The sequence below is a fragment of the Bos taurus genome, chromosome X, assembly GCF_002263795.3.
Source record: "Bos taurus isolate L1 Dominette 01449 registration number 42190680 breed Hereford chromosome X, ARS-UCD2.0, whole genome shotgun sequence".
Taxonomy (NCBI): Eukaryota; Metazoa; Chordata; class Mammalia; order Artiodactyla; family Bovidae; genus Bos; species Bos taurus.
The window spans coordinates 31,172,295-31,199,964 of NC_037357.1; the positions used below are offsets into that span (position 1 = coordinate 31,172,295).

The following is a 27,670-nucleotide window of genomic DNA, read 5'->3' on the forward strand; positions in this document are numbered from 1 at the left end:
CTGGAGTCAGGGTCTTCCTGGGCCAGAGGGTTGGTGGACTAATGGCCCCAGTGGGAGCTGGCTTCTGGCCAAGGACCCCGTCTTTCCCGTGGAATCACAGCCATGAGGGTGCAGTGGCCACATAGCCTTTGCCAGGCAAGCAGGGCGAAAGTGGGGTCTTTGGTTCTAGTATGTTCTGAGCGGGGTTCCTGATGGCCCACCCCACTCGCTGGGCTGCTCAGTTGGCTGCTTTGTGTTCAGGTGGAGGGACAAAATTTAATATGACAGACTCAGTCCTGGCTTCACAGTGCAGATTCCTTTGTATGAATGAAAAATCAAATCTAGGAGGACGGAAGACTTTCTGGTTTTCTAGTTATCTCAAATATGTTTTGTTCAAAGCCTGTTTACCTCTAGATGTGGAAATCAGTACATCCCTTACTCATGACCTCTGTGGGGATGGCTGCTAAGTCAATGAGGGTCTTGGCTCCATTCTGAGTATTTGTTGCCTTGTGGGAGGTAAAGCAAAACAATAGGAAATGAGAGAGTTTTCCCTCAGTAGTTTGATCTTGGTGGTGAGGCAGGGAATTGCACCAAAGACCTAACATCTAATAGGATTTTAAAAATGCACAGGGTGGTTTTCCCCTTTATGTAAGAATAATCTTTGAGGATGAAAAAAAGATTAAGATTCTTCTGTAGCCATCTTTCTCTCTCTGCCATGTATGTATGTGTGTGATTTTTTAAAACTGAACTTTAACACACACAATAAAATGCACAGATCTTAAGTCTTCAGTATAATTTTTGACAATTGCATGCACCCAGGTGACTATCACACCAAACAGCAATCAATGCAAGCCACATATGTCATTTAGAATTTTCTAGTAGCCACATTAGAAAAAGTAAAAAAAGAAACAGGTGAAATTGAGATACTCTATCTTTAATTCTGTGTATTTAAAATGTTATTATTTCAGCAGAAAATTAATGTAGAAATTATAACAAGACATTTTATACTTCTTGGGTAACACGTCTTTGAAACTTGATATATCGTTTATACTTATAACATCTCAACTAGGATGCTGACTTAAAAAAATGTATTAACTACATGTAACATCAAGTTTACTATGACCGTCTCTGAAAGGGCTATAGTAAAGTGCAGGAGCTGGATAAATAGCGACTTGCTCAAACAGAATGCTCTCCCTGGATTTCCATTTTCCAGTGACACTGAATTTGAAGTCCCTGTGAACAGAGGCAGACATGTGACACGATCTGAAGACCCAAACTGTACCTGAGCTGTTCATTTCATCCCCATTCTCACTCCTCAGTTTCCTTCTACGAATATTCCTGAATGCTTTCTAAGTACAGGGCATCCTTGGAGTACTGCAAGAGAAAAAAAACCACCTTGTCCAGGCCCCAGAGTGGCTCACAAGCCAGTGGAAGAGGATACTTCTAAGCACCATTTCAGAGAAATATGACACAGCTCTTGGGCTAGAAGAAACTTCTGGAACACCTTTAAAACATGGTCAGAAATTGATGAGGCAAAGGGACCAGAGAAAGAACAGGGACTAAGAATGAATAGAGCAAGAGTTAACAGTCAGACTGATGGCCAGCTCTACCATTTACTGGCTGTGTCCTGCCTTGGGCCAATTGATCACACCTCTGGGCCTCTTTTCCATCATCTGTAAAACAGTGATAATGATACTTACCTACCAGAGATGTCAAACAAGAAATCAAACAAGATTGTTAAAAATCTGTTACCATTATTGGCTCCTGCATTCATTCATTTAGCAGATACTTGAAAACACCTACCCTGTGCCTGATGTTGGGCTAGTTGCTAGGGATACCACAGCATGGTCTGTAGCCTCCTAAAACTTGATATCCATTTGAGGGGTTAGTGAACAGTAGTTGTTTTCTCAGGAGGAAAAGCAGACCTGAGAAAGGCCATGGGCTACTGGGGAAGACTTGAGAGATTTCAGTCAGGTTTACATGTGCCTGGTGTGTGTGTCGGGGTGTTGGGATTAGTGGAGGGAGGTAGCAGTGGAGAGGTAGAATGGGGACCCCCTCACAGTCTCACTCCTACTGAAAACATTTTGAAAATCTTCTTCAATATTTACCAATAGTTGGGATTATTCAAGTATTTAAATAAAACCAGAATAACTTGTTCACTTGTAGGGATAATGGAGAAGACACTGGGGTTGAATTTGCATTTGCCACATTTTACCTTTCAGATTTCAGACTCTCTGCGCTTAGGGACTATACCATACTCAGTCTGTCACCCCATTCCTCTACGCAGTCCTTCTACAGTGCTGCCTGGGTTTCAGTTTTGATTGACGTCACTGAAGTGTAACCATTGGCACCAAGCCTGGCACACGATGTTTGCTCTAGATGTGTGTTGGACGGCTACATGGGCCAGTGGGTGGACTGCTGCCCATGACCATCAGCAGAGTCAGTGAAGCACTTCCAGGGTGCTCTGCTGATTCAGCACCTACAGAGGTGAGGCCTCTTGCTGCCCCACAAATGGAACCCTGGCCTGGAAGTTGGGATATCTGGATTCTAGCCCTTTTTCTGCCACTCACTGGCTTTGTGATCTGGGGCAAGTCACTTAACTGTTCTGTGCCTGTTCCCCAACCTGCAGAATAATGGGTTCAACTCCATGACCTCTGGGATCATGTGTCACTTTCCATGATCACCTGGCTCCCAGGATTCATTTCTTTCACTGCCCAGCCTCTGGCTTCCACACATTGTGTGAGAGCTCACAGTGTTCTAGTCTGGGGAACTGAACTCCTGCCAGTTAAGAACAGAGCACGTTCAGGAGAATTTTGGTGGAGATGGCTGATTCCACTGTTGCTACAAAGGCTAGTGAAAGGACAGCAAGAGGATTCTAGGCTCTCTTGGAACCTATGTTTTGCCCTTTCTCTTCTCATCATTCATCTACTGAATACCTGATCATTGATGTGCACCATGAAGAGGGAGAATGCCCCCTCATCTGACGTGTGTTTGAAAGTACATATTGTCTTAGAGTGAGTGGAAGTTCTGCCCTGAGAACGTGGTTTCCTCCACCTTTTCCATATGTAACAAGTTCTGCTTCCTGACTGGAGCACCAGGCTTGGATTCGTCAAGATATGTTCTAAACCAAGACTGACATTTCTTTTTGGGGACAGTGACAAAACTGTTTAAGCTCCCAACACTGGGGAGATGGGCATGGAGAAAAACCACAAAACCGAAAGATGACAGCAACCAATGACTTTGTGTCCCATCCCAGTCAGTCCTCCCATGAAACACTAGCATCACCAAAAAAAATTTTCTGCATGTGTAAGAGCCTGCATTTTCAGCCCTGGAATATTCATTCAGTTTTTATGCATGAAATTATGCACATACCAATAACCTTCTAATTTACTGATGCTTGCTATTAGGTTTTGTTTAAACGAGTACTTTCCAAAAGGAACCAGCTTCTGTTCTGAAGAAATGAATAAACCACACAAGGTGAACTTTCATACAACTGATTTTCTACACGGAGTTTTCAGGTGTAATTTAGACATAGCCCTGGTGGTTTATGAGCACAGAAAGTGTGGGAGGCTACACGGATGTACTCGTGAGTGACTGGAAGCCAGAGGGCAGAGGGAGAGATCCAGGGATGGGGATTTCAGCTCAGTTTCACATTCTACCCTAAGGCATTAGATGCTGCTAATTCTTCAAAAGCCAAAGATTTGTTTTACAGAAAAAATTCTGATTTGATTAAGATATTGCTTCCAGACCTAATGTTCCTTTAGCAAATCATGCCTACATCCATGATTGGAAATAAACTGCATGTTATCTAAGCATAAAAACCACATGATTTGGAACTATTCTACAGAAGTAACATTTAGTGTAATTACAGTACATTTAGATTAATTATAGCACTGGTTCAGGGTGCCACCATCCTTAAGGTCATATCAGCATTTTCGTTATTAACCCTGTATGGAAGAAGTTCTCTTCTTCTGTGTACTGTTTCCTTCAAAAATATTTGCATTCTATATATCTGGCTAGATCTCAGTGGAATGGCCTTTGCACTTTAGGGTAACTTTAAAAAGAGATGATTTCAGAGGGATTATTATTGCTGAGATTGCTGTTTCTATGTAGATGCTCAAAGTAGGCAGAGAATAATTTTCAAAAAGTGGAAATGGTCACAATGTTTAATTAGGAAATAGACTTGCTATAAATGGCTGTAGGTCTCCTAATGTTAACGGGAAAGTGGCTGATATTTAACAGCCACGTTCAGAACAAAGGTACCTGTCCAGCCTGAGTTTGGCTCTATCCAAAGTGATATCCTCCAGATTGGTAAGAGTTGGCAATTTTGTCTTTGTGAGTGGCTTTTGAAATCTGTGCATTGTTCTTTTTGAATATCATTCTCGGCCTCAGATTTTCATCTCCTGAGAGCAGTGTTTTGTTTTGTTTTTTTTTTTTTTTCATGAAACAACCAAATGTCATTTGGAGCCAGATTTGGCCAGTAAGGAGGCTGATAAGGTCGAATACACATTTTACTGAAGAATGAATGAACTGGAAAATAATGAGCCTCATTTTCATGCCTGGTTCATAACTATTCTTGAAGGTAATTCCCTCGGAGGAATTCCAAACTCGGTTGAGCAATGTCTGTCTCCTTGAAAACAGGGTACAGTTTCCTCATGGTGCTGCTTGGAAGGTGCTGGCATTCATTTGAATGTCAAATGTCTGCTAGTTTGTTATCTGAAGAGCCTCATTAATTTATGATTCTACTCAATTTAAATAAAAGGAGGTTTCTTAATTCTCAGTGGTAGACTGTCATGACACTAAAAATTGTCGTGACCTGTTGTACCTGTTAAGAACAGTTCCTAAAGTATATCTTTATATAAATGAATGTAAATATTCTCAAAAGTGTCTGTTAATAGTAGTAGCATTTTGTTGAATATTTACCATGACTCAGGCAGTGTGTTTGCTATGTTTCATTAACCCATGGCTTTTTGAGAACCTTAGGCACTCATCTTTTCCAAAGGTGCCAACATTAAGTAACTTGCCCAGGGTACACAGCTCATAAAGGGCCAGGGTGAGATTTGAACTCGGGCTGATGTAAGCTTTCACCCCATCTGATGCTTAACTGCCTTTAACAAACACGTGGGTCTTGGATAGAGTCACAGCTCATTGGTCCCCAGCATTTGAGCTGGTCCCTTGGAGGATGAAGGCAAAAACTGGGACTGTTGAGGCCAGTTTTACAGAGCAAGTTGTATTAAATGAACAAAAGAAGCAGAGCAAGAGCAGTGAATTTGTCAAGTCCTCACTTGGTTTGATTTTTCTTTTCCCTTTCTAGTTTGCCCTGCTAGGTTATATTTTACCTTCTCCTGGTAGAGTTTTGCAGGCGAGTAGTTCTTATCAGGAACAAATGATGCCATAAATCCGGACTGAAATCAATGAGGTTATGAGCTCTAAGAGTGAGAGGCAGTTTTGTGGGCCTAAGTGTTTTCCCTGCTCACCATGCTGTATCTTTGAAGCCAGAAGCCAGAGGCTCATTTACAGACCTATCTATAGCAGCTCTGTCATCAAGCTGGGTTCCCAAGGCCCACCTTCCCCTTTTAAACAAGAGGAATATTTAGAAGAAATAATAGAGAGCACATGTGCTCTCATGTCTGTCTCCAAATGTATAAGAAACGGAAAGGGATGTGCCAAACAAAACCACCTCTTGGTAATAAGATTGTAATGTAAAAATTATAGCCTGGAATTCTTGGAAATGACTCTATCCCCCCTCCCCCTTGAAGAGACTGGCACCAGCTCTTTAGCTTTACTTAGCTAAAGGGAGCTTCTTTACCAGTGCCAAATGTATTCATATAGTAAAATGGAGGAAAATAGTAATGGATGCCATTCAACTTTCTGATGAGGAGGGATGACCATTTTTTTGAAGTACTGACTTCACTTAGAGGAAAGCCATTACAGACACCAGAAATCCAGGGAGCTGGCTGTTGAATGCTGTGTGTTCAGTTCTTGGTGCCCTGTGTGTGTTAGATAATAGAGGGCACATAGGATTTCCAGGTGGCGCTATTGGTAAAGAACCCCCCTGTCAATGCAGGAGACATAAGAGACCCAGGGTCGGGAAGATCCTCTGGAGGAAGGCATGGCAACCCACTCCAGCATTCTGTCCGTGAAGAATCCCATGGACAGAGGAGCCTGGTGGGCTACAGTCCATGGGGTCACAAAGAGGCGGACATGACTGAGCGACTAAGTATACACGAGTGATCAGTGAGGTTCCTACATCAAGAAGCCAGGTTTGACTCTGCCAAGTAGTGCCAGGGAAGTGAGTTTAGTAGTTCTTGTTGGTCTGTTCTAGTTGACTAGGTGGAAAAATGGACTGATTGTCTACCCCTCATCACACACATTGCTTGGCTTAGGGAAGGTCTATGACTAGGGGGAGGCAGGTCCATCACCCCAACCCAGCATTTCAGGTAGCATCAGTCATTGAGACAGTAATATTTTAATAGAGTCTTTGTGAAAAATCAAAATTAAAAAAAATCCACAATGAAAAAAAAAAGATCTAATTTTTAAATGATGACAGAATCAGAATGTTCTCAGGGACATTGGAGCCTGAGGCAAAAGGAAAAAAAATTGCATTAATTTTGATTTTTAAGAATTTGCCTTAAAATTCTAATGTACTTGATGACTGAGTTTTGGGTACCTCCTGCTCACCCTGAAAGCCCAATTCTAATGCCCCCTCTCTCGAGTTTTCCTAATTCCTTTCTCTCCCCCTCCATGGGCTTCTTGGTGACAGTGTATTTTACCTCTGGGCTTCCCTAACACTTTCTGCAGCTCTCCCGACAGCGTGATTATTTGTTTGCAGTATTTTCCTCTTTCAGAGGACTCTGGCTTCCTTGAGGATCAATGCCATGTCTTAGGCTCTTTGTATCCACTGTGCCAGCCTGACATTCAGTAGGTACTCAAAAATATTTCATGGTTGTTCAAAACAACAACTGAGTGAAGAAGGAGTTCAGTGAATAAGTGAAATCAGCCTTTGAGTCTTTGAGAACTTGACCTGTTTTCCATGGTGATTCCTATATACAGCCCTGGTTCAGGTGGCGACGCTGTTTGGGAAACACGAGTCCCATGGAGGGAACCACTTCTAGAGACTGTTCCTTGTGAGGGTGCACAGGGAGTCAGGTTCAAGGAGTGGTGATGATGTGCCCTTGGTGACCCCATTCCCATGCCCATCTTGCTTCCTAAGAAGGATTCAGTCCCAGCTCAGGGGGCAGGCAGGGGGAGGGGCGGTTCAGAGATGGGGTAGGGGTTTCCCCAACGTGCCAGGAACTTGGTGCTTGTTTCCATGGAGCTTACATTCTAGTCCGAGTGGGCAGATGTGAAAAAAGCAACAGATGCTCTCATTTTCGATTTCTGTACATTATTTGAAGACAGTCAGATTGGATGGTGTGATGCAGTTACGGAAGTGGAGGAGGCCGACTATAGCCGGGTGGTCTGAGAAGACCCTGGTGGAGCTGAGACCTCAATGATGAGAAGAAGCCAACGAAGCAAGGATCTTCAGGCAGCTCTTCAAGGAGATGGCAGCACAATACAAAAGGCCCTGAGGAAGGGGCATGCTTGGCTTTTTCGAGGAAAAAAATGAACCTTGTTAAGGAGGGTAACCTTCCAGAGGCTGAGGTCATGGAGGTACACAAGGACCAAATTGGTGGGTACTTCAAAGACTGAGATGAGGAAATTGAATTTTATTCCATCTGCAGTGGGAAGCCATTGGAGGAGTTGAAGGGGGAAATATCATGAGGCAATTCACATATTATAAGGGCACCTTTGGAGAACACACTGGAGGGAGGCCAGATCTTGAGGCTGTTGCAGTGGGGCAGGCGAGTGATGATGCACGTGGATGGAGAGAAGTGCATGGATGCAGGAGAGGTGTTAGAGGTGGAGTCAGTAATGGTTGCTGATGGATCCCATGTGTGTCTCTGGAGGGGGAAGGTTGACTGAAAGGGAGGAATTGAGCATATCCTCTCAATTTTTGTCTTGAGTGGCCAGGCGGAGTGTGGTGCTTTATGTCTATATAACTACAGGCTCTTGAAATGTTTTTTTTTTTCTATAATAAAGGACTAGCCTTTGCAAAATAGTGATTGAAGTTTTATCTTTGGTGAGACAAGAACAAAATAAAACTGTTTGTAAGCAAGCCAGTGGGAAAAACCTTTTACCCCTCCATTCCATGCACTCATTTGTAAACCTGCAAACATCTCTGTACTGAATTTCACCCTAGGCTGTCTCCCCAACAAGACTGCTTGAGGGTAGAGTGGGAACACTTTCTTATATCTTCTGGTGCATCGAGTATCCAAGTTGGTGTCTGGCACATGACAGGCATTTGGTAAATGCTTGGTGAAAGGCAGGAAGGAATGACAACAGACCCTCTTTGAACTTGTCTACCTCTTCTTTCCAGAGGTTAACACAAAACTGAAGGTGATACCAAAAAGTTAATCAAGTTAGGGAAACTCTGCAGACTGACACAGAAACCTCCATATACCCAGAAAGCTACAATTGAAGAAAACAGCAAACATGCTGTAAATGATGTTTCTTTTACTGTGGAAAGACTTAATAAATCCATCGTGACAGTTACCTGTCTGGCAGTAGCAGTGTTTTAGGACTAAATTGCAACTCTATTTGATCATTTGAATTCAATCCCAGATATATTTTAAATATACATTTTGGTCATGTCTAAGGCACTTAGGATGACAGATATACTATATCATTAGACTGTAAGTAAGTAAGTGAAGTCATTCAGTCATGTCCGATTCTTTGAGACCCCATGGACTGCAGCCTGCCAGGCTCCTCTGTCCATGGGATTCTCCAGGCAAGAATAGTGGAGTGGGTTGCCATTTCCTTCTCCATCATTAGACTGTATTCAGTAACTAATAAAGAAATTGGTAAGAAAGTGAAGTCCAAAATGCCTTTAATTATAGAGGAGCTGCCTCATTCATTTGATGCAAGAGAGGCAATGAACTGTCTGGAAGACAGGTGTTTTTCTACAAAGCATTTGGTAGTTCTTTCTTGATTAGAGAAAAAAGCATTAAGAGTACTCAGCATACTATTTTGGAGGCATTGATGTGGCCTCATCTGCCGTTTCTCACCACACCTTTTGCTCTGCCATTTCATACTTGTAATTACTTATTTTTTGTTCTTTCCTTCCTCATCTGTGCCTTTACTCTTGCTCTTCCAGTGGTCAGGAAGAGGTCTTTCTCACCTTCTCCATCACTGCTAACCTAATCATCCTTCAATGTTCAACCCAAGCGCAGCCTTCTCCAAGCAGCCTTCCTGGATTTCTCCAAGCTGAACTTATACCTTCCTTCCTTCATGTTTCCTCTGGTTTATGTTTTGTTGAGCATTATGCTAATGACTGGCCAGTTATTGTCAACCCAGGAAACTCTCAGTGCTTGACTTTGTGACTACAGCCTAAGAGTTTGCCATAGTATATAATTGAACATTTCTCTGCTTGAAGGAACATTAAGTTATTTATTTTATATATATATACACACATATATATGTGTATATATATATATACACATATATATATATATATGATAAAAACTCATGCTATCTCCCCTGTATTGTATTTTCTTAGGTTGTAGGAGACTGATTCTTTCAAACACTTTAGTCAGTATTTCCCTAAAGGCAGCAGCAGCAAAAATTTGTGAATATATTTTTATCAGAGATGATTAGGTTTTTACTCCTAGGAAACAGAAAAAAATTTAAGGTCATTGTTATTGTTGTTTAATCACTAAGTCATGTCTCTTTTCTACCCCATGACCTGAAGCATGCCAGGCTTCCCTGTCCTTCACTACCTCTTGGAGTTTGCTCAAACTCATGTGCACTGAGTCAGTGATACCATCCAACCATTTAATTCTCTGCTGCCCCCTTGTCCTCTTGCTCTCAGTCTTTCCCAGCATCAAGATATTTTCTGAGTTGGCTCTTCCCATCAGGTGGCCAAAATACTGGAGCTTCAGCTTCAGCATCAGTCCTTCCAGTGAATATTCAGGGTTGATTTCTTTTAGGATTGACTGGTAGCCATAATAATTTATAATACATAGTCATTTGAGGATGTTAGCTTTAGCTTTTAGGTTCTTTTGCTATCTTTAGCTTTCTCCATTTTATTTTAATAATGATAAAAATGTCATATTTGTTAACTTTTTTCATTCTAACCTGTTTACCAAACTTTAAGGATGCAAATACAATGTAGTTATTCATATGCTTGCAACTAGGTTTATGGCCCTGAGAGCATTCAATTACAATGATTTCTATTTCATTGATGTTGCTCAGAGTCAACAGAAGGATTGGGTCCCAAGGTAATGGGTTGTATTTAAAAATAAGAAAAAAGAGTGCAAAGGTGGAGGTGTTCAGCTGCACTAATATGGTTATTGTTAGAGAATGTTTGAAACAACGTATGGGAACACCTGGCTGTAATAGTCTAACCAGATAGGTAACATGCATAGGCTAGTGAGTATAATTGACAGTGGCATTTGGGACTAAAGAGAAATTGGTTACAGATAAAATCAAGGGATCACCAACATCGTGAACAGATCAGAGTTTCTGCTGACAGATCCAACACTCAGAAATGTTTCCTCCTTTCTTAGGAGATTGGAAAGGCAGGTAAGAGTATTGTCTTCCCAATAAAGAGAAGGAGAAAATCAAGTGAGGACCAACAGTGAAAAATGGGTATACAGGCCTGGTCTGGTTATCTTGAGAAAGCTGCCTCCTTCAATGGCTGTTCACCTCAAGTTCTGAAAATTTGTATTTTTAGGTCAGCAGTTTGTGTGCAGGTCCAGCCAGGGCTTGACACTTTCTTTAGATGTGATACGTGAATCCAAGTGTGTATTCCTTGGAGTCTGGCAACACAATTGGTTAATAGTATCTGATAGGGGCCTTCCCAACGGGGCTGAAGGGAGTCTTTCTGGAGGTGTATTGTCCAATAGATGAAATCTCTAGGTTGTAAGGAGTGATGTTTAAGGTCTTCGTCTCCAGAGAATATGAAAGATGGGAGACACTGTGAAAAGACTGTACTTCTAAAACATGGTAATTTTCAACAGAAGCAAGCAATTAAGCCTTTACAATATTGAAGTCTGATCTCCTTTTATCAGTTGTGGATCAAAAGAAGCAGAAGCCAGGTGCATTGGGCATCCTGTGATTATCTCAAAAGGTGAGATTTTATGGGTTCCATAAGGGTTTGGACCTGAGATTTAGAAGGACTGATTACAGCGCCTTTGGCCAGGGTACTACAAATGGAAAGGTTTTTCACAAATTTTGTGAATTGAGTCTTAACGTTGCCGTTAGTGCATCAGACCAGCCCTGAGGATTGAGGGTGAGAAGTGTGGTGAAAATGCGGTAGGACTGGCCAAACAATACAGACTTGTTGTGATATTTGACCAGTAAAATGAGTTCCCTGGTCACTATGGAGCTCAAGAGGAGTTCCGCAGGTAAGGATAATCTTTTCTAAAAGAATTTTAGGCACAGAAGAGGCAGTAGCTTGTCTACATGGGAAGTCTTAGACCCAGTGGGAAAACATATAAACGATGACTAAAGCATATTTATATCCATGAGATGGGGGAAATTGAGTAAAATCTACTTCCCAAACCTCTAGTGTCCATTGGACAATTTAAAGCGTTCAGGAACACTGCCAACAGGTTTTCCTGAATTATATATGTTTTGGGCAGATGGGACAAGCAAAATAGGCACTTTTTGTGGCCTTATTGTTATCTCCCACCAGTGTTGATCATTTTATCTGTGTTTATCATTTTATCTGTGGACCAATGGTTTAATGCATATACAGTAATGAGAATTTTAGAGTCCTTGGCTAGACCGGATTGTTACTTGGCCCAAACCAGAGTTCTCCCTTTTATTGAGCCAACAGTTACTAGATTTCCAATCTTCTATTTCCTTTTCTGGAGCCAATTCTTGGGCTCCTCAAACTGATTTCTCTAGGTTATCATTTGTCAATTTGGACATGACAGAGGTTTGATCTTTCATTCCTTTGAGGGCAGCATTCTTGGTGGAAATGTCAGCAATGTGGTTTCCTTTAGCTTCCAGGGAGTCAGGTTTGGAATACCCACGGACCTTAATCATAGCTGAAGTGGCTGACAAGAATGTGGCCTCTAATGGACATAAGAGCCATTGAAAATTTTATCGCCACTAGAAGTAAAGAGGACTTGCTGTTTCCACAGCACTTTGAAGTCATGGGCTACTCCAAAGGCATATTTAGTGTCTGCTGTTTTGCCCTTTGATGAAATTCTGTCCCAAGTAGGATCATATATTTCAACCTGTTGGGCTGAGGTAGCCAAAGGCAAAAGTCCCACCTTGATGATTTTAAAAGGAGTTGAAACTACATATCCAGCACAATATTTACCATTTTAATTCTTTAAGAACCATTTGTAAACCATGAAAACAGCATTGGTTAGAGGAGTTTCCTGTGTATCGTGGCAAGGGGGCAAAAGATGATCTGTCAGAGTCAGTCATGAGGAGTGTAGTCCTTAGAGGAGGGAAGAAGGGTGGCAGAACTAAGGTGATCACAATGAGAGAGTTATATGAAGAGTGATTACTATGAGGATTTCCTAGAAAGTAAGATGACTGGCTGAAGGGTTTTGAGACTGATGAGAATTCAGGAGGGCTCTACTGCATGGGGTACAAAGATGGTTAGAAGGGATCCCATGACTATCTCTTGGTGGCCTTAAGTAAAAGGAATGTGACAGAAATGGCTCCGAGGTGAGGAGTGTCCTCATACCATAGGCTCTGTCTGCTGGCTGTAGTACCTTATGGGGTATTGGTGAACCCCGTGTTTCTGGGTGACTATTCCGAGAGTACTTGTCTCCTTCTCCAATATAAAGTTGATAATTAGAATGTCCATGGGTAGGAAGATGTATTAAAAGCTGGGTCATGCAGATCTTCCCAAGCAGTAAGAGTCAGGTTTGCTGTTCTTTAGTGGGGCATATAAAGACTGGGCTGTGAAAGAGTTCAGAATCCAGTTCTAACAATAAATAACCAACCCAACCTCAAAACTGAGTTTGGTATTGGGCTTTGGGAAGTTCAGGATGTCATGAAGCTTATCTGGGTTTGGGTGCCCAGCTGCTCTCCCATGACCAGGTGCCGCAAATAACGAACTTGGGTTTGAACAAACTGTAGTTTCTCCCAAGCTTCAACAGGTGGATGCTGTCTTCCTAAAAAAAGATCTGGGAAGGGGAGCAGAGAAGCAAGTCATCTATATACTGTAATAAAGTAGAGCCTCCAGAACATTTTATATAACCTCAATCAGCTTTCAAGATTTGTGAGATGTAAGAAGGACTTTTGGTAAAATCTTTGGTCATTACTGTCCAGGTATATTGTTGTCCTTCCCAAATAAAGGCAAAGAGATATTGACTAGCATTATCTGTAGGGATCCTAAAGAAGGTGCTACATATTAATAAATCACTCACAGTGAGAAATTTGCCTTTGGTGGGTATGAGGCTGCAAAAGTATTGGAATTGGAAACAACAGAGTGACAAGGGATGACAGTATAGTTTATGGCCTGGAGATCTTGGACAAATCTCCATCCTTGGCCTTTGGGTTTCTCTTCAGGTAAAACAGGGATGTTGCAGGGACCATTTTTGTTGTTTAGTTGCTAATTTCATGTCCAACTCTTCGCAACCCCATGATCTGCAGCCTATCAGGCTCCTCTCTCTATGGGATTTTCCAGGCAAGAATACTGGAGTCGGTTGCCTTTCCTTCTCCAGGGGATCTTCCTGACCCAGGGCTTGAACCCACATGTCCTGCATTGGCAGGCAGATTCTTTACCACTGAGCCACCTGGGAAGCCTGTTGCAGGGACTAGTGTACCAGATAATGAGACCCTGGGCCATATAATTATCCATTATTGGCTTAATGCCCTGGAGGGCCTCTTTATTTATAGGGTATTGGTTAATTCTGGGGAGAGGCTTTGACGGATCTATTTGCATCTTAATAGGAGGGATCTGCCAATATCAGTTGAGGATTTTGCCCATAAGGAGGTGGCAGCTGATCTTATAGGGACAAATGATTAGTTTCCTTAGAATTAGGTTCAGTGCCATCAGAGACAGAGAAGGCAATGACACCCCACTCCAGTACTCTTGCCTGGAAAATCCCATGGACGGAGGAGCCTGGTGGGCTGCAGTCCATGGTGTCACTAAGAGTCGGACACAACTGAGTGACTTCACTTTTACTTTTCACTTTCATGCAGTGGAGAAGGAAATAGCAACCCACTCCAGTGTTCTTGCCTGGAGAATCCCAGGGACAGGGGAGCCTGGTGGGCTGCCGTCTATGGGGTCGCACAGAGTTGGACACGACTGAAGCGACTTAGCAGCAGCAGCCATCAGAGATGGAGCAAATAAAAGATGTTCAAGGGTCATATGATTCACTAAGTAGGTGGCTATTTTGGTTGTTGTTATTAAATTCTAGAATTATTCTCCATTTTTGGGGAGAAAGAAAATCCAGAATATTTTTCTAGGAAATCTCAACCCAGAAAATGAGTAAGAGTGGGGGAACTAAGGAGCAAATGCTGGGTATCTTTTAGAGGGCCTAAATCGAAAGAGATAGGTTTATTTTTTTTAATTTTATTTTATTTTTAAACTTTACAAATTGTATTAGTTTTGCCAAATATCAAAATGAATCCGCCACAGGTATACATGTGTTCCCCATCTTTTAGAAACAAGAACCTGTTGACTTTTATTTGGGATCACCACTATTTGACCTTTTTAATACTCTGAGGCAGGCACTGGTTAATAACAGTGGGGTAAAGCACTGAGAGTGTAACTCTGGTGTCAATTAAGGTCATAGAAATATTCATTCCCAATCTAGAGAGTGATTTCTTCAAGCTGATTAAGAGGGAGGATTTGGAAGCACACTTAAGGCTTCCCAGGTGGTCCTCTTGGTAAAAAACCTGCCTGCCAGTGTAGGAGACATAAGAGACACAGGTTTGATCTCTGGGTTGGGAAGATCCCCTGGAGGAAGGCAAGGCAACCCACTCCAGTATTCTTACCTGGAGAAGCCCATTGACAGAGGAGCCTGGCAGGCCTACAGTCCATCAGGTTGCAAAGAGTCAGATGCTACTAAAGGGACTTAGCATGCACTCACGCTGTAGTTCCTCAAAGCCCCATCATTGGGGGTTAGGAGGGCATTGGAAAGGCTGGTTGGAGGGCTGAAGGTACCTGGAGTGCTTAAACTTGTAACAGTCTTTTTCCCAATGTCCTGGCTTTTGGCAGTGATGGCTGAAAAACCAGGAGGTTTGTTTTATTTGTTTATGGACCTCCATTAGTTGGAGTTAGAAAGTGAAGATTTTAGTGGTCTTCCTTTTAGTTGAATCATGCTGGATTTAGACAAACTTGTTTGCTAAATTAATTAAATGTGGCATAGATGTAGTTTCCCATTCCACCCTGGTCATTTTAACTGGAAGAGAAAGATCCTGGTTTAGCCCTTAATTAACATAGAGTTAAAGCCTACCTGAGTGGATTCAACATCCATAGACCAGAATTGTCCTTAAAAATAATTTGGAGTTGACTGTGATAGTTGTGCAGAGGTTCATTTGGGTTTCTGAGTTCAAGTCTGAATCTCATTTCAGTTAATAGGTTTTGGGAAAGGCCTAGAAGTTGCCAAATGGTGTCACTTGGCAGTTCCCGGAGTTTGATCATATAATAGAGAATTGGCCTCCTGGTTGTACTCCTAGGAACTCTTTTGGATTTACCCAACTAGCAGTTTTTAATCCAGTATTCAGCTTGATCTTCACTGACACGCATGTGAAATAGCAGATATAAGTCAGAGAAACCAGGCTGATAAGTATGAATGTCCATATTAAATTCCTCAGCAAATTTGTGGGGATCCTCAATTACTTTGGGAAAATCTGACTATAGCTTGTAGTTCAGCATTAGTACAAGGAACACAAGAAATTACAGATTTATCATTTGAATCTTCAGTGGGCCTAATTTAAAAGGGAAGATTTTAATAGGTTCAGGTAAGGTGGAAGTAGGGAGAAGTTCATAGAAAATAGGAAGTTCAGTGAAAAGAATAGAATGAGAAGGTAGAACAGCACTGAGGAAAAAAGGAAAATGGCACCAGGGTAAAGACCTTGGCACAAGATGGCTCCTGTGTACCTGGAGACATAGAGGGTAGGGGAGGGCGAAAAGAGACCTTAGTAGCTTTTTAATTTTTTCCAATTGTTTATTTTCCTCAATTAATTTAGAAATAGTATTTTGTAAAGAGGTGATTTTAGAGTCTTGAATGCATTTGGAAGCCTCCTGCTGCTGCTGCAGCTAAGTTGCTTCAGTCATGTCCGAGTCTGTGCAACCCCATAGATGGCAGCCCACCAGGCTCCCCCGTCCCTGGGATTCTCCAGGCAAGAACACTGGAGTGGGTTGCCATTTCCTTCTCCAATGCATGAAAGTGAAAAGTGAAAGTGAAGTCGCTCAGTCGTGTCTGACTCAGCGACCCCATGGACTGGAGCCTACCAGGCTCCTCCGTCCATGGGGATTTCCAGGCAAGAGTACTGGAGTGGGGTGCCATTGCCTACTCTGAGCTGTAATTTGAGAGATGTGGTCTTCTAATTTAGTTTTGAGAAAAACAAATTTGGGGAGGTCAAAAGTTCCCCATAATGGCCATTGGAATTCTAAATTATTTTGGTCAAATTGGTCCATTTAGTTAAAATGTGCATAAGGAGGGACCATAGCTTTTAAACATAAAACCAGCTGGGGTCCCAGAAGGGGGACACTCTCGAGATAGTTGAGGAGAGTTTGATCCCACTGCTCAAAACTCTGAAGTTTAGAAAACAGAAGAGTACTCACCAGAAAGGGAAGTGCCTTCATGAAAACAAAAACTGGTCCCAAATAAAGTCAGAGAGCTTGACCAAAGGAAGGGAGCTTGGATCAAAGAAAAGGCTTACTCAATTTAATAGAAAAAGATAACTCACAGAGGGAGAGAGTACGAGCTGCTCAAGTGGGTACTCCAGACAGTTCTAGGAGTCATTATTTCCTCAGGAGATTGTCATCTTTGGATCCCACTTCTGACACCATGAAATGTCAACCTTAAAAATAAAATAGCTAGTTATTTTACCAGCAAAATTAGTTTGAGAATAGCAGAGGAATTGCAGTCAGCATAAGCAAACTATGTCATGCCATAGGCAAGCCTGGAGAACAAAGAAGAGGAGCATACTTTTATAGAGGAAAGGAGGAGGTTGGGAAGGGTTGTTTACAATGAAAGTTCATTGGAGTAAAGCATGAGTTCAAGGTGGTGGCGACTTCTGATTGGCTAAATGTGGTGTTTTCTTATTGGCTGGACTGTTGCTAGGCCAAGAGAAAATCTCTCTTCCTCCAACAAGAATGTGTAAACTTCTTGTAGTTTGTAAATATAAGGTACACTTCTTCCTGCTGAGGTCTGCAAGTGGCAGAGAGTGGTAGTGCAGTGGCAGAGAGTCCTCTTTCAGGGCTTCCTGACTCCATTTTAAATGAGGTTTCCTTTATTTTCACAGTAGCAATAAGGTAGGAAGAAATACACACATACATGTTTATAAAATATGTATAAAAGTATAGGTCAGTTAAAAGTGCATTTTCAGGTGTGTGCATATCCTAAGCCTTTGTTTTCTGTATGTTTACTCTGTGCCAAATAGTTTACATGTATTATCTCATTTAACATTTGCAACAACCTCATGAGTTATTATTATCCCCATTTCACAGGTACAAAACCAAGACTCAGAATGTTGTATGATTTACCCAAGTTTATACAGTAATAGGTGGTGCAGTTAGGGTTCAAACTCAGTGTGTTTGATTTCAAAGTTCATGCCCTTTATCAATATACATTTGTAAGTGTCTCTTTTTTTAACCAGATACCAACTTTTATTCAGAATAAAAGCAAAAGAATGAAAAATATGAAAATGATTATGGTCGTGTGAATAGCAAAACCGGATCACCATGAATACCAAGTATTTATTTTATTGTTTATGTGTTTTATGAGTAGAGAGTTAGTCCTCAGACTCTGGTGCTCAGTCTGTATTGGATTCAGAGCATGTAATACAGCATTTTAGTGCAGTTGCATCCCCTCCTCTCCGAGTTTAAGACCACTTTATGGGTGAGTTACTTTATGATGTGGTCCTTTCGATATCTTGGTAGCTAAGATGCAATTCTCAGAGTTATAATATGTTTAAACACCAGATGAGCCACCAAAGTCTGAAAGCCTTCATTTTTAAGAATTTCCAGATTGAGAAAGCCATTATCCTGAACAGCTGAATCATTCACCTGTCAAAATTTCTGATAAGTCCCGTGATTTTGCAAAACAGGTACACGTTTCAGGATAATTTTCATCTGAAGCCATTCACCTCTCAAGATCTCTGACAGTTCCACGATTTTACAGTGCACGAATTTCAAGTTAATTTCATCTGAAGTGAAAACCCTACTTTATATCTCTTTATAAACAATGTGCTAGAAAAACACCCAGGTATCTCTGTGACCCCTTAGACCCTACATTAGAGTCCCTCTTAGGCAGTCGGTCCTTTTGCTTCATAGGTTTTCTTACTGTTGTAGTTCATTGTGTGAGTATTTGTTTAATGCCTGTCTCCCATGCTGGACTATGAACTCCGGGTGGACAGGGACTGTGTGTATTGCTCAATGCCACATGTTACCTACAGTGCTTGAAACCCCATGTGTGGCAAATAGTTGACACTCAATTTTTATTGAGGCAGGAATAAATGAATGGAGTGTGATAGAAGAGTAGACACATGCAACCAGGTAGCGGATTTAATCTTGATTTATGCCACAGAGATTCCCATTCTTAGTTTTTAAGCACGACCCTAGTTCAGTACCTCTTTCATGACCTAACAGCTCTGGGGGTTTTCTGTGATGGAGGGAAAGTCTGTTTGCTTGATGATTACAAGAGGACAGATACAATATTTACTAGACTTAGCAACTCTTGAGCAAATGTGGTCCCTGGAGAAGGGCACGTGATAATAATTCAGGGAAACCCAGTTGTTATCTCAAAGCTAAGCCACACAGGCATCAAGGCCATGACTCATGTTCCTGTGGTCAGGAGCCATAGAGTTTTCAAGGATAATTTATGGTGATGCTGATGAGACAGAGTTCATTTAAATACTGTAACTGCTGAAGTATTCTGAAGTGGAAAAGTCAGCCTGTGGTGGGGTAAATACCTTGTTGACCCCTTTTCCCTCTCCAATACACTATTGTTTCAAGTATTTACTCTAAAATACTTGAGTCTTAAAGTGACCCAGGAGAGATGAACTGACCATGGCTGCTTAATGCACGTTAAGATTTGATTTCTGAACACGAAGGACACGCTCATCTTTACTCAGCCCATTGTTCTTTGATCGGTTAAATGATGCTATAAATGGAGGAGAGTGATAGCAAAAAATAAATGTTTTATACAGTGCTAGAAAAAGCTTTAGGGGAAAATTTTCGCAAAAGAACAGATTCTTTCTTGTTTCTATAGAAACCAGTAGCGATCAGGAGGAGCGAGGTGTTCTTTCAAGTGTACATGGTGGTAAGGCCAGCTCAGCAGTCCCCAGCACACTAGAGGGCTGGTTAAAGATTCACTGTCGGGCGGGGGGGAGCCTCTGTCTGTGGCCCTTTGATCTCACTGGCAGTAGGGGACGTCTTGCTGGAAATCCCAGCTTCCCCATGGGCTGAGTAGGGCTGCGGTCCACAGTCGCTCAGCATCATAAAGCCAGTAAGACTCTTAACAGGAATCTCTTGTTGAAAGAAGAAGAAAAAGATAAACATAAGGAAAGCTCTTATATCAGTTGTCAACAGGCCTTTCAATGTGCTCCTTACCATCGAGCAGTAAATGTCCTGGTCGTCTCCTGCCCAGATAACTGATAAACTGGCAAAAGCAGGCATTTGAGCCCTTGATGGTAAGATAATTTGTTGCTCTTCCAATTTGTCTCCTTCTATAAAATCTTTTTTTTTTTTTTTCAAATGAAATTAGAATGAAATGCCTCCTTTTTGGTTTCATTTGTAAAGCTGTTACCTTCCTGACAAGTGAATGTTGAGCAAGACTTAAATCAAATTCCAAGGCAAATACTTTTCTAAAGCCTAATCAATACTACAGGTTTAAAATGAATTCTCCAGTCTTTTAAATGAAGTTTAGGTCAAATGTAATGACAGGATGAAGCAGGCACATTTTGCTTCAATTTGACAGGTCCCAGAAGGTAAGAGGAATATCTAGTAACTGACAAAAGGGTTTTCCCTTTGTTTGACATTTACTTTGTATGTAAACAATCCAGTATATTGGCATGTCAATGTATTAGTTGGTGGTGGTCCCAGAACACAATGTAAATTCAGATAGTATTTCTTTCTGCTCACAAATACACTCTTGATCAACAAGAATGCATTTATTGCAGTCTTGCCTTGCAGTTGGCAGAACAAAATGAATCATTTTGAAATATAAACTTTCTCAGATCTAAAATATATCACTGGAAAACACAGACATAGGAGGAGAAGATTATGAAATAAAAGAAGGGTATTTAGGAGTCTATAAGTCATAAACATAATACACGTTCACTAATAAAGTACTGGGGTTCCCTGGTGGCTTAGACGGTAAAGAATCTGCCTGCAACGTGGGAAACCCAAGTTCGGTCCCTGGGTTGGGAAGAACCCCTGAAAGAGGGCATGGCAGCCCATTCCAGTATTCTTGCCTGGAGAATCCCCATGTACAGACGTGCCTGGCGGGCTACAGTCCATGGTGCTGCAAAGAGTCGGACATAACTGAGTGACTAAGCACAGCAATAAAATACTGGGACAAATGTACAAGACTACATATAATGAGGAGGTGTTAAAAGCTGGATATACCTTTCTTGAAGCTGTAAGTTTGAAGCAGCATTTTGCAGTGTGGGAGAGTATGAAGTGGCCTCTTGCTGGGTGTGTGACCTTAGGGAAGTCACTTCCCCTCTCTGAACTTCAGTCTCCTCATCTACAAAATGGTAATAATACAAATGATGGCGATGGTGATGATGATGAGGAGGAGGAGATGGAGGAGAAAGGTGTCTCCCTCCTAGGGTTCTATAAGGTTTAAGAGAATTCTAGAAAACTCTGCACAAAAGAAGTACATAATATATGCCACATTCCTTTTCCCCTACCCCAAAAGTAAACAGGTTAGTATTGAGCAGTTCTTTTTTACCAAGCTTTCAGCCATCGTTTTTCTGCTGTTCAATGAGAACTAAATTTTTGTTAAAATATATTTTGTCAGAAAAGTAAGCAAACTTTCTTAAATTGGAGACATACATGGAATGAGAAATACCATGTGTTTTCTAGACACATTTTGTTTTGGTTTCTTTTTCCCTGGGAGTAAAGTTTGGGTGAAAATCTCTTAAGTCCTTATACGTATTTAAGATGAAAAAAACCTTTAGATTTGTTGTGACAGACCCAAAGCTTTTCTGGAGAACTGTGTGTGTTTGACCTCTCAGGCTGAAGTCACCATATCAGCTTCATCTGACATCATTATTTAGAAGCTCTTCTTACTGGGTGTGCCTTGGTTGCCTATTACATGTAATAAGGGCTCAATAGATAGCTGCCTAATGAATAAATGACAATATCATGAAATAAAGTTAAGAATGTAATGCTTACCAAACAAGTCTTGATAAATTTGTTTCAGTGATCTTTTTCTTCCCACACAATTGTGTGTAATATCATCCTACAGGCAATGTATGAAAAAGGGGTAATGGTAGATAAAATGGAAAGAATCCTTGCCTCTATTTAACTGGCCTCATTAATTTATAGCAGTACAGACTTGATTCATTGTAGCAGTATTTGGCTTAAATTTGACTGGATCAGGATGCAGATTATTTACAGTTTCTACCAACCCAAAGTGCCTAGTATATATTTGCAGTGATTTATAATCTACAGACAGTCATTATCACTGTCATTTAGCTTTATTTTGATCCCCACTAGTTACACAGCCTCACAATACCTACGTGGTTATAGCCCTTCAATATGCCTATGATGAAATTTCATATCACCCAATAAGACATCCTCATTATTTATAAAGAATGAGTTGGGGGTGAGAAGGCGGTGATGATTTCTTCACTGATTTCTTGACTTATTTAGCTCACAGCCTCATCAATTCGACCCAGACAACCATTACTCTTCCTTTATTACACACCAGACACACAGCCAGAATGAGACTTAAAGTCTCAGAACATTTAGTAAAGTAAAAATGTGCATCTTCAGACAAGAAATGTGGGGTGTATACCATGTATTGTTCCTTTTCATTTCCAAGATGTTACTACTGACTGTGCTGATGGTCTTGGCGTGCCAGCAGCACTGGAATGACCACAATCCTTCCACCTGAGATACCCAAAGTCCTTCCTTTGCATGCTGCACGGAGCTGTGAATTCATTTTCTTAGGCTGCCATGACAAAACACCACAAGCTGAGTTTGTGGGTTAGAACAGCAGAACTGTTTTGTCTCCCAATTTTGAAGGCTAGAAGTTTGAAGTCAAGGTGTTAGTGTGGCCATGCTCCCTCCAAAGGCTCTAGAGAAAGAGCCTCAGCTGTTCATTGGCTTGTAGATACATCACGCTAATCGTCTTTCACATCACCACCTTTTTCCTGTGTCATCACATGGATTTTCCCCTGCGCATGCCCATCTCTGTGTCCCAATCCCCCCCCCCCCGCTTTTTTAAAGGACACCAGTCATTTTGGATTAGGGTCCAGCCTAAGGACCTCATCTTAACTTGATCATCTCTGTAAAGACCCTGCTTTCAAATAGTTAGATTCTGAGGTCTTGGGAGTTAGGGGTCCAACATAGTGTTTCTTTTCAGAGACAGACATAATTGAATCCCTAGTCTGTCATCCCAGATGTTTATGTGCAGCTATGCTTCTGATACTTGTGGTCCATATGAAGCTGTAGATGAGAAAAGCAACTCCAAGCCTGTGGGCTACTTCATTGTTTCCCAGGCCCTACAGTTTGGCCACTTGACCTGAGACCTTGCTTCTGTGGATCCTTAAGAGGGATATGATGACCATGCCTAATTAGCTACTGCAGTATTACTTTCCAAATATGCTGAAAGTCAGTTTGGTTACAAATTCAGCCTGGATTGCTCTCTACCCTGCCCCTCAGTGTACTTAGTCTGAGTTGGTAAGCTTAACTAGATCCAAATGATAGCAAGAAATTTTAAACTTTTAGACAAATTTAATTTAATGGGAAACCAGATGGTACAGCTGTCTTGGAGTGTAAAGTAAAAGGTAGTATTGATTAAAGAGAGGATTTCTAAAAGTCTTGCAGCTAGACTGCATTCCTATGGGAAAAGCTGCTAACCCAAATCCTCCTGGCCAAATAACACCAATTTTTTAAAAAAAGTGCTGAGTTTACTTGCTCAAAAGCAGGTATTCACAATGCAGCATGATCATTGTAAAGCTACAAAAAGTTTTCTGGGAAGTTTGAGGAATTTCTTTGTCCTAAGGACAGATGGACACCTCATAAAGTATTTATGGTCCAGTCTAACTAACTAGGATGGACTTGCCAGGTGGCACAGGGGTAAAGAATCCTTGCTTGCAATGCGGGAGGGATGGGTTTGATCCCTGGGTTGGGAAGATCCCCTGGAGAAGGAAATGTCAACCCACTCTAGTATTCTTGCTGGAAAATCTCATGGACAGAGGGAGCCTGGTAGACTACAGTCCATGGGGTTGCAAAGAGTCAGACATGACTGAGTGACTGAGCAGGCACTAACTAAGGATTAACACGGGGTCAGAGGGTCATTGTTAGTAAAACTATATCTCTAGGTCCATCTACATATAGGAAGCACTTTTAGAAACTATGAAAAAATATTATTCGGCCTGAGGCATTAGAGATTATTTTAATTAAAATTATGTGTGTGCATCTCCTGTGTCTTCTGCATTGCAGGTAGATTCTTTACCACTGGTCCACCTGGTAAGTGCCAAAGCACCTATCAAAAAATTGATAGGGAACTTCAAACAACATCATCAAGAAAGTAAAAAGATGTTTTAGAATGGGAGAAAATATTTGCACATATCTGATGAGGTATTGGTATATAAAGAAAAAATATAACTCAATAATCAAAAGAGAAATGACCCAGTCAAAAATGAGCAAAACCTCTGAATAGATTTTTTTCCAAAGAGGGTATGCAAAGGACCAAAAAACACATGAAAAGATGTTCAACATCCTTAGCTATCAGGGAAATGCAAATCAGAACCACAATGAGCTACCACTTCACACACTCTAGGATGGCACTGCTCTAAGAGATAAGACACTAAAAAGTGTTGGTAAAGATGCAAAGATATTGGAATCCTTATACATTGCTGATAGGAATGTAAAGTGCAGCTACTGTGGAAATTAGGCAGTTACTCAAAAAGTTAAACACAGAGTTACTTTGCTTTGCTGTGCTGTGCTCAGTCATTCAGTCATGTCTGACTCTGTGACCCCATAGACTGCAGCCTGCCAGGCTCCTCTGTCCATGGAGTTTTCCAGGCAAGAATACTAGAATTACCATATGACACAGCAATTCTACTCCTAGTTATATATCCAACAGAGTTGAAAACATATGTCCTCGCAAAACTTTGTATACCAGTGTTCATAGCAGTATTATTCACAGTGGCCAAAATATAGGAACAATGCAAATGTCCATCACCTAATGAAAAGATATGCAAAATAATATTTTATCCATACAATGGGATATTATCCAGCCACAAAAATGAATAAAGTATTGATACATGCTACAACATGGATGAACCTTGAAAATGTTATGCTAAGCGGTAGATGGCAGATCCAAGGGTGATATATTGTACAATTTCATTTATGTAAAATAACCAGAATAGACAAATCCATAGAGTAGTTACCAGGAGTTGGGGAAAGGGCCGAATGGAGGGTGACTGCTAATAGGTACAAGAATTTTTTGGAGGGGGTGATGGAATGCTCTGGAACTAGATAGTGGTGTTGAGTGCACATCTCTGTGACTGTACAAGAGCCACTGAAGTCTATACTTTAAAATGGTGAATTGTATTTTTATGAATTATATCTCAGTAAAACTGTTTCTGTTGCCAAAACTCAGCCTCTGTTCACCAGTGCTGAATAGAAATATGGAGATGGACTTTTGGGTGAAGTAGAAAAGAGTAGCTTTTATTGCTTTGCCAGGCAAAGGGGGCCACAGTGGGCTAATGCCCTAAAGACTGTGTGACCCACCCTGGAGGGGGTAGTGGGGAGTTTTATAGTGTTCAAGGGCGTGATCAGTTTGTGGATAGTTCTTGAATCCGTTGGCATCAAGGTGAAGTTTCAAATATCATCAACCTTCTGGTTTCAGCCAGTCTAGGGTCTATGTTCTTGTGGTCAGTAGTTTTCATCTGGAGGGGGGTCTGCTTCCTGTGAAAACAACTTAGGAATGTGTGTCAAGCCTTTATCTGTATCTTTCAGGGAACTGGGAGTTTGGGGGTGGTTCTGCTATGTGGCAGAATTATAGTCTAAATTGTTACCAGTTCCCTAGTCCAACAGCACTTCTTTGTTTCTACATCTTTACGTTTCCCAATCATCACCTCTTGAGTCAGCATTTTACTTCAAAGTACAAGGACACAGAGGCTTGTACACAGTTCCATTGCCAAAAAAAGTTTCACTTGCTAGTTTTACTGTTCATTGATGATTCATTGAAACAGTACCTAGATTCTTTGCTTACAACTTAGCCCAACACAATTTTTTCCAAGGAGGGGTATTTTATCACTGGCATTTAGAATTGCTACAGCATAGTGATAATAAATAGCAGGCAGAGTTAGAAATTTGTTAGGGAAATCACATTGGAACACATTAAGCAGTCTAGTTAGATAAGAGTCACCGTCTTCCGGAAGAAGATAGACAGAAAGGTTTCAGTGTTGGGCCAGCGAGCAGTGGCAGTCAACACGCAGTGGTTTGCTGTCTTTCCAGTTGGACAATCGATTTAGCCTCCTTTAAGCCTCTGGGACCCTGGTGCCCAGCACCTCCACTAGAGGGGGAGAAAGCTAGATAAAGAATGCCTCAGATGGGTGTGGTGAGTTAAAAGCCTGGGGGAAAGATTGTGGAATGGAGAGGAACTTGGAATTCTAGGCTACTGTATAGCTTCTTATGTGTGTCTGTGAAATGCAAGTCGATACCAACCTTGTGCTCTTTAAAATGGTGATAAAAATTTTTGTCCCCAAGAATAGCATAGAAAAGACATTGAAATTAGAATCTGTTTGAATTAAACATCAGGTTTATTATGGGTTACTTTTTTGTTGGTTTTTTTAAAGCATGTGCGGAGGAAGGTTACCATCTCTCTTATTTCCACACATGGGGAACTTTAGTGTTTTTTGCAGTCCTGGAAACAAGTTTAGGTTCAATAATGTCAAGATTTTAAATTTTATCCTCTAGAAAGTGAAGCTTAAAAGATGCCAAACATTGGAATATTTTGTATAATTTGAGGAGAAAGAAAAGTCATAATTTAACAAGAAACTCAGTGTTAACCGTCACATTCTGATCTGACAATTGTAACTAAAAATATTTGGCAAATTTTCATTTCATGAAATCCATACTGAAAAGCATAGAGCTGTATTTTTCCCCCTTAGCCTCATGTACTCTGCGCTGATAAGGAAGAGACAAAGAATAAGCCAACAATCTTTTAAGAGAATAAATAGAGGTTATATCAGAAGGATAGTGGAGATTTAGCCCAATCTCTATTTCCCACAGCAGTGTCAGGGTTTATGATGACCTGAATCATCCAAAGAGAGGATAAATAATGTTCAGTAAGGATTTAGCCACAACTAGATTTTATTATTGTCTGAATCCTAAAAATCAGTAACCTGTCTGTTGTGTCCTGATGGCTCATGAAAATATGCAGTGATCTGCAATAGCTTGTTCATTCTCGACAGTATATCTTTAATTCTCACCAATATATGAACCAAATTGTCTGATATGTGGAGTACTTCTGGCTCTTCCACCCTGGTGACAAAAGGGAGTACTGGGGCTTTGTGAATGGAGCTGATTGAATAGCCCTAGAAGTGCTGGTGTTGACAAAGCCAAAGTTAGTGGCTTCTTCATTATGATTCATGGCCTCTTGTAGGCAGCAGCACAACAAACTTAGCCCTGGCCACAGCTCTTGGTCTTGTCGCTTTGATCCCCGTCAGTGACCTGGAAATTGCTCTTTATAATAGGAACGCAAGGACTTGTTCTGTAGCCCGGCAACTTGTTTATTCTTGTTTGGGTCAAACTGTTCATGGAAGGGGATGTGACTGAATATGCTGCTTCTCCGACAGGGGATGGTGGGCTGAATCGGTGGTGCTGTTCCCTGCCTGCATGTTTCGTGAAATGACTGAACAATTCAGTGCCAAGTGGCTTTGACCTTAGCCTCACTCACCTGTTAATATCTAATAATAACTACAATTTCCTGGTACTGGACCATGCTTTTTACTTACCTTGTTATTTAAGGCTCAGCAAAAAACTAAGAAGTACACATTAGTATTTCCATCTTGGAGATGATGAAACAGGGTTTCAGAAGTCCTTATGGAAAGTATTACCTGCCCCTGTTGGGATATTGTGCAGATTAGTGAATACATGCATAGTGCTGATGGACTGGGGGTGTTTGTGTGTGCCTCATAGCTGAGCACCATGCCTGGGACATGAGAAGGACACGAAGCCCCTCAGTAAATGAGAGCCATACTTCTTTTGTCTTGAACAGCACTGAGTATTTTGCCTAACAGGTTCAATAGATAG

The 27,670-nt window shown here is 41.2% G+C and overlaps 1 protein-coding gene across 11 annotated transcripts in view; it reads left to right on the forward strand.

Moving 5' to 3' along the window:
* The window catches only part of AFF2 (ALF transcription elongation factor 2), a 534,314-nt gene that overhangs the window by 54,951 nt on the left and 451,693 nt on the right, over positions 1-27,670 (forward strand). For 2 of the 11 annotated variants that reach the window (XM_024988036.2, XM_024988035.2), the window contains exon 1: positions 22,479-25,973. The exons of the other annotated variants lie outside the window; for them this stretch is intronic. The gene's annotated coding sequence lies outside the window, so the exon portion shown is untranslated. Of the gene's footprint in view, positions 1-22,478; positions 25,974-27,670 lie in introns of those variants that run through there. 11 annotated transcript variants of the gene reach the window in all.